The 7586-nt window shown below is 53.7% G+C and overlaps 1 protein-coding gene across 1 annotated transcript in view; it reads right to left on the reverse strand.

Annotated features, from left to right (window-relative positions):
* LOC144258221 (uncharacterized) overlaps positions 1 to 3820 on the reverse strand; it is a 160273-nt gene extending 156453 nt beyond the window's left edge. The window contains exon 1 of the mRNA XM_077806626.1: positions 3626 to 3820. The gene's annotated coding sequence lies outside the window, so the exon portion shown is untranslated. The remainder of the gene's footprint in view (positions 1 to 3625) is intronic.
* Positions 3821 to 7586: the final 3766 nt, after the last annotated feature.

A 7586-nucleotide genomic window follows, 5' to 3' on the forward strand; every position in this document is an offset into this window, starting at 1 on the left:
CAATTAATTACCAAAATTAGGTTATCCCATCATGCCATCCCCTCCATAAACTTATCAAGCTTAGTCTTGAAGCCAGATATGTCTTTTGCCCCCATTGCTCCCCTTGGAACGCTGTTCCAGAACTTCACTCCTCTGATAGTTAGAAACCTTTAGCTAATTTCAAGTCTAAACTTCCTGGTGGCCAGTTTATATCCATTTGTTCTTGTGTCCACATTGGTACTGAGCTTAAACAATTCCTCTCCCTCCCTGGTATTTATCCCTTTGATATATTTATAGAGAGCAATCATATCTCCTCTCAGCCTTCTTTTGGTTAGGCTAAATAAGCCAAGCTCCTTGAGTCTCCTTTCATAAGACAGGTTTCAGAGTAGCAGCCGTGTTAGTCTGTATCCGCAAAAAGAAAAGGGGGACTTGTGGCACCTTAGAGACTAACCAATTTATTTGAGCATAAGCTTTCGTGAGTTACAGCTCACTTGCTGCCTCCCGCTTCAGCACCCCCATCCAGGACTTAAATAGCTCCTTGGGCTTGCTGTGAAAAGTGATATTTGTTAATATTACAGCACCCTTTAGTTACCTGGGAGGCTATGAAAAGGGATAAGTGATATTAACAAACATACAAGTATCACTTTTCACAGATAGCTAGTAAGTCTGCTGTTAAAAGTGATATTTGCATGTTTGTTAATATCACTTTTCTCAGGCAGCCCCAGAACCCATTAAGCCCGGGGGGGGGGGTGAGGGGGTACACGAAGGAGAGACAGCAGGGGCCAGAGGTGATGGTGGGATGGATGTGAGGCCAGGAAAGCAGCAGGGTCCGGGGCGGGGTGGGGGGCATGCAGTAGATACGGGGCCCTGAGAGGCAGTGGCAGCCAGAGGCGATGGGGGTGGGTGATGAGCCCCACTATTGCATGGCCAGAGCCAGGGCCTGGTGTCTGCTGCCATGTGGCCAGGACCAGGGGTCGGTGTCCGCAGCCAGAGCCTGGACCCAGGGACAGAAACAGGGTGGCTGGAGCCAGCTATCGAAGCCTGTGTTGTGGGTCAGAGCCCGGGGCCAGTGCCTGCAACTGCACGGCCAGTGCCCAGAGCTGGGTACCAGAGCCCAGGGGTGTGAGGCTGGAGCCTCGCTGCTGCACAGCCAGGGCCAGGGGTCAGCACCCAAGGCCAGCTCCCGCCACCGCATGGCTGGAGCCCGGGAACTGAGCTGTGGGTTGGTGCTTGCTGCCATGCAGCTGGGGCAGGAGATCAGCGCCAGGGGGTGGGGCCACGTGGCCAGAGACCGAGGCCAGCACCCGCCACCGCACGGCCGAAACTGGGTGCCAGAGGCCAACTGAAGCTCCATGGCCAGAGCCAGGGGTTGGCGCCCAAAGCCCTGTGGTTGGAGCCCATGGCCATGCAGCTGTGGCCGGGGGCCATCAGCGCCTGTGGCTAGCACTTGCCACTGTGCAGCCAGAGCCTGGGACTGGACGTGGAAGCCAGCGCCTGCTGCCGCCCAGCTGGAACCAGGGGTCAGAGGCTGAAGCCCCACAGCGGCATGGCCAGAGCCGCATGGCCAGAGCCAGGGGGCGGTCAGTACCCGCTGCCCTGCGGTCAGAGCTTGGGGCCACCCGGCCAGGTTCCTGAGGTTGTCATGGCTGCAGGAAAAGCCCCAGGTGTCTGCATTTGAGAAACGTCCTAGGCTAGGGAGCTGGGGAGAGCTGGCTGGAGCCTCTCTATCGTTCGTTCATGAGTGGCTGAGGAGAAGCCTTCATGTAACTGCAACTGGGTGTGTCCCTGCCTGTGTAAAGGTCTGCGTGAGTAGTCTGCAGTTTGTCACAGCCTCACAGTGTGAGAAGGGGCCCAGATGGGTATGTCAGAGGGCTCAGCAGTATCCCAGTTCCAAGTTACACCCTGGGGAAGTCCGTCACAGAGACCATTCGTCATGGGATTTGGGATACTTCTGTTCATAGTCATAGAGTTTAAAGCCAGAAGGTGCCCCCAGATCATCTGGTCTGACTTCCTCTGTCTCACAGGCACCTGCACGCTAAACCCAACCATGGAGCATGCGAACAAGTACCTGAGGGGGAGAGTACTCACTGACCCACTCCATCCCCTGTCTCACTGACCCACTCCATCCCCTGTCCCATCTCCAGCCATGGGGATGCTTCAGGGGAAAAAGAGAAAAAAATCCAGAACATAGGGATGGTGTCCCTAGCCTCTGTTTGCCAGAAGCTGGGAATAGGCAACAGGGGGTGGATCACTTCGTGATTACCTGTTCTGTTCATTCCCTCTGGAGCACCAGGCATTGGCCACTGTCAGAGGACAGGATACCGGGCTAGACAGACCTTTGGTCTGACCCAGTGTGGCCGTTCTTATTGGGGAGGGAGGGAAATCCTTTCTTGACCCAACACATGGCTGGCTGCGGTAGCTGGTAAGAGCCCCCTGAGTGGGGAGACCCAACTCTGGCTGGCAGACCCCTCCGGGAACAGGGACCGCAGGTGAGTCCTCCCAGCACACAGCCCCTAATGCCACTCTCCCTGCATCCTGACCTACCCCCTCCCCCTGCCCCCTGAACTACACCCTGCGTAGCCTGCTGAGGTGAGTCAAGGGGTGGAGGTGGCGCTCCCTCCCTGGACCCCACCATGCGGAGGTGGCTCAAGCCCTGCTGGCCCCTGCCCCACCCCAAAGAGAAGTCAAACTATGCCTATGCCCAAGACCCCTGCCCCAAGTTTTTAAAGGATGTCGAGGGGGGGCCTCAGAGGGTGGAATACAGATCGGGAAGGCTGCCGGGGAGGGGGCAGCAGCAGGAAATGGGCAGGTGACTGGCAGCTGGTGGCTTGTGGGTCTTGCACTGGGCAGATTGGAAGACAAGAGCCGGGACTGGTCACTCCACTGGTGACACTTGCTCCTGCCTTTCACTGCTCTGCCCCTGCCAGGCCCTGTTGCTGGCAGAGAGCGGCCGCCCCGTCCCCACCCCAGAGACGGCCGGCCGTGTCTCAGCTCTCCCACGACGCACCCACTGACCGGATCCCCATCTGGGGAATGACTCAGGGCAATAATTGGCCACCTACACAAGGACAAACTGCTGCCGATAAAATGGGTGGGAAAACACCCCAAAACGGAGGAGATTTTAAATTGATATTTGAGAATGGAACAGAAGACAGGATAAAATCTCAGGAGGAGAGAAAGGTGGGCAAAACAACATGGATTTTAGACCCATTTGGTCATTTTTTATCAATATTTGAGAGCAAAGCAGCAAAATCAGACAGGAGGTCCTTACTCCCCTCCCCCCTGCAATCTCCTACCTGCCCAGAGACAGTTCAATTGCCCCCAGTTCACACGGTCTGTCCCCTCCCTCCATCTCTGGCTCATTTTTCATCCCTCCCTTCCCGGCCCCTGCAGCCCCAGACACACGAAGGGGAACCCCACTGGGGCGCGGTCTCTTGCCCCATCTGACCCCCCCCCCCCCGTGCCTCTGGGGCAGCCCCTGGCTGGAGCTGGGGGCGGGTGGGGGGGCAGCAGGGTCACTGGTGTGAACGCAGCTCGGGTCTCGCCCCAGGTGCGGGAACAACCCGGGGGCCGGTTCCCAGGGGCGGGGGGACCGGGGCCCCCTTGTGCAGAGGCGTCTCCCCCCCCCCAGCCCTTGGTTAATTACCTGCAGGCTCCGGCCTGGGGCTGCCCAGGGGGCTGGTCCCAGCTGGGGAACGTCCCCCCGGCCGGGCAGGGAGGGGTTAATGACGCCCCCCAGCACAGACCCCATGGGGGGAGCAGCGCCTTGCATTGCCCAGCCCGGAACTGCCGCAGGATTTTCCTGCCTCCGCCCCCAGCTGCTCCAGCCCCTTCCCGGGTCTCCTGCAAACACCCGCGCGGGCTGCAGTGCGAGCCCCAGCCCGCACTGAGCATGCGCAGTGTCAGCTGCTGAAGGCGCTGCCCTTGACCCTGCCCTTCCTTGTCATCAGAGTCTGGAGTCAGTTTTTTACAGGGGTTAAAAAGGGGCCAAGGGGGCAAATCGGAGCAGGGGGCGGAAATTGACTGGTCGTGGGGGGTCAAGTAGCTGGAGGCAGGGTTAGGAGAGGGACTCAATCAGGGATGGGGGTGGAGGAGCAGGGGTTAAGCCCAGGGGTGAGGTGCTGCCAGAGGGTAAAACCCTGGCCCAGGCAGGGGCAGAGAGGATAACGGTTACCCCAGGGGCCTGAGACACTTGTGTTTGCAAAAATAGGGCAAGGGGATTTTTTTATTTCCCCTCCCCCAAACAGCACCTCTCAGCATGGGCCTCCCAGGGCTGGGTTCTTAAAGGCCCAGACATCCCAATGCCTGGTCACTGCAGATCCTCTGTCTGATGTGACCTATGGAGGGGCTGCAGGAGACTTAATTCAGCGAAACAGAGACTTCCCTACACCTCTCCACCCCTGAATTTCTCCAACACCCCCCTCCCCAAGTGGTCAACTAGTTACATGCAGTGTTGCCAATTTAGTGATTGGTTGGAAATTTGAATTGAAATTGAAACATTAATACACACTTTAAAAGCATATACAGTGTATGATAAAATACTTGTACCTGAAAACATATAACATGTTTGAAAAGTATGAATGAAGACTAGCTTCCTCACACAGCTGTTGTTTTTTCTGACAATGTTGGTGCATTGGTTTTCGCAATGTTGACCAACCTTATAATTTAAAATTATGATTTGTAAGCTAGGTCTGAATGAACTCTCCCCTGAGAGCTAGTGATGAGCCAGGGGTTGGGGGAAGGCTTCAGGACCAGACTGTATTTACATGAACTCACCTTCTCTGCCTAGTTTCAGAGTAACAGCCGTGTTAGTCTGTATTCGCAAAAAGAAAAGGAGTACTTGTGGCACCTTAGAGACTAACCAATTTATTTGAGCATAAGCTTTCGTGAGCTACAGCTCACTTCATCGGATGCATACTGTGGAAACTGCAGAAGACATTATATACACAGAGACCATGAAACAATACCTCCTCCCACCCCACTCTCCTGCTGGTAATAGCTTATCTAAAGTGATCACTCTCCTTACAATGTGTATGATAATCAAGTTGGGCCATTTCCAGCACAAATCCAGGTTTTCTCACCCTCCGCCCCCCCACACACAAACTCACTCTCCTGCTGGTAATAGCCCATCCAAAGTGACCACTCTCCTTACAATGTGTATGATAATCAAGTTGGGCCATTTCCAGCACAAATCCAGGTTTTCTCACCCTCCGCCCCCCCACACACAAACTCACTCTCCTGCTGGTAATAGCCCATCCAAAGTGACCACTCTCCTTACAATGTGTATGATAATCAAGGTGAGCCATTTCCAGCATAAATCCAAGTTTAACCAGAACGTCTGGGCCGGGGGGGGGGGGGGTAGGAAAAAACAAGGGGAAATAGGCTACCTTGCATAATGACTTAGCCACTCCCAGTCTCTATTTAAGTCTAAATTAATAGTATCCAATTTGCAAATGAATTCCAATTCAGCAGTTTCTCACTGGAGTCTGGATTTGAAGTTTTTTTGTTGTAAGATAGCAACCTTCATGTCTGTAATTGCGTGACCAGAGAGATTGAAGTGTTCTCCGACTGGTTTATGAATGTTATAATTCTTGACATCTGATTTGTGTCCATTTATTCTTTTGCGTAGAGACTGTCCAGTTTGACCAATGTACATGGCAGAGGGGCATTACTGGCACATGATGGCATATATCACATTGGTGGATGTGCAGGTGAACGAGCCTCTGATAGTGTGGCTGATGTTATTAGGCCCTGTGATGGTGTCCCCTGAATAGATATGAGGGCACCGTTGGCAACGGGCTTTGTTGCAAGGATAGGTTCCTGGGTTAGTGGTTCTGTTGTGTGGTGTGTGGTTGCTGGTGAGTATTTCAGGTTGGGGGGCTGTCTGTAGGCAAGGACTGGCCTGTCTCCCAAGATTTATGAGAGTGTTGGGTCATCCTTCAGGATAGGTTGTAGATCCTTAATAATATGTTGGAGGGGTTTTAGTTGGGGGCTGAAGGTGACGGCTAGTGGCGTTCTGTTATTTTCTTTGTTAGGCCTGTCCTGTAGTAGGTGACTTCTGGGAACTCTTCTGGCTCTATCTATCTGTTTCTTCACTTCCGCAGGTGGGTATTGTAGTTGTAAGAATGCTTGATAGAGATCTTGTAGGTGTTTGTCTCTGTCTGAGGGGTAACACAGAGACAGTTTTATAAAAAGCCAAACCCTCCCCTCCTCAGCCAGCCAATGAGCTGGGGAAAATGTAACGGGCAGCAGAGACCACGGAAACAATTAAGTAACAGCAAACCCATCAGCAAGGTGCCTGAGTAGTTAAAGCAATGGGCTGCGCTGCTAATGTGGCACAATCCTTACTGGCCTCTTTTATCCTTCTCCCATCTCTCCCCAACAACCATTTTCTCCTTCAGTTCAGTGACAGCCCCACACGCATTACCTCCATCTCACAAAGTGCAGGTCCACACATAAGCACTGCACCAGTGCAGCTGCACCATCCTAGCGCTTCAGTGGAGACTCTATCTACGTTGATGTGAGGGCTTCTCCCCTCCACCATCTCAAGCTATGTTGACGTTAGAAGCCCTCCTGTTGACAGAGCGCTGTCTACCCCAGGGGTTAGGTTGGTGTAACTGCATTGCTCAAGGGGGTGGATTTCTTACACCCCTGTACAATGTAATTATACCAACCTAATTTTGTAGCATAGACCTGGCCCCAAGTGAAGCTTGTTGCACCCAGGTGGGGGCTGGGAGGGAGTTAGGTGTGGGAGGGCTTAAATTATACTGCCAGGCACGAATAATAAAGGTGCTGAAAGTGTGGGAGTTGTACGTGGATAGGCTAGTGTTCCAGTCCCCTAGCAGACAACCCCATCACTGTGGGACAGGGGCACATCTCAGCTCTCAAACGGCACATTGTGGCTGCAAGAATCTGTGGGAAGCTCTTTCATTTACACTGAGGTTTGAGTCCTGTTTTGTGCACCATGTTTGAGAATGAAAATCATAAACCACCTTTCTAAATAACGAATGCAGCAGAACATGTTATTGTCCCTGCCACAAAGGAGACAGACCAATGGAGAAATGCCGTGAGGTTTAGGGTAATACTTCACTGCGCTTTTACCATTTACACCTGCTAAACTCCCTCCCCACCCTGTGGGGTCCCGGAGCCCAGTATCAATCCTGAGGCGAGATGCCTACACGGCAACTTTATAGCCCCACTACCAAAGCCAGGCGTGGGTGTTTCACTGCAGCGTGACTATACCCTCACATTAAGTCTACACTGCGATGAGACCACCCAGGGCACCTGTCTCAAAGCCCGGGGCAGCTGGCTCAGGCCTGTGGGGCTGGTGCTGCAACATTGTGGTTTGAGCATTGGCCTGCTAAACCCACGGTTTGTGAGTTCAATCCTTGAGGGGTCCATTTAGGGATCTGGGGCAAAAATGGGGGGTTGGTCCTACTTCAAGCAGGGGGTTGAACTAGATGACCTCCTGAGGTCCCTTCCAACCCTGATGTTCTATGATTCTGTGACAGTGGAGACCTACGGGCTAGACCCAGGCTCTGAGCCCCCACGCGGGGTGAGGGTCTCCAGCCTGGGCCCAAATGGCCACGCTGCAGCGTGTGGCCCCA

The sequence above is a fragment of the Eretmochelys imbricata genome, chromosome 28, assembly GCF_965152235.1.
Source record: "Eretmochelys imbricata isolate rEreImb1 chromosome 28, rEreImb1.hap1, whole genome shotgun sequence".
Taxonomy (NCBI): domain Eukaryota; kingdom Metazoa; phylum Chordata; order Testudines; family Cheloniidae; genus Eretmochelys; species Eretmochelys imbricata.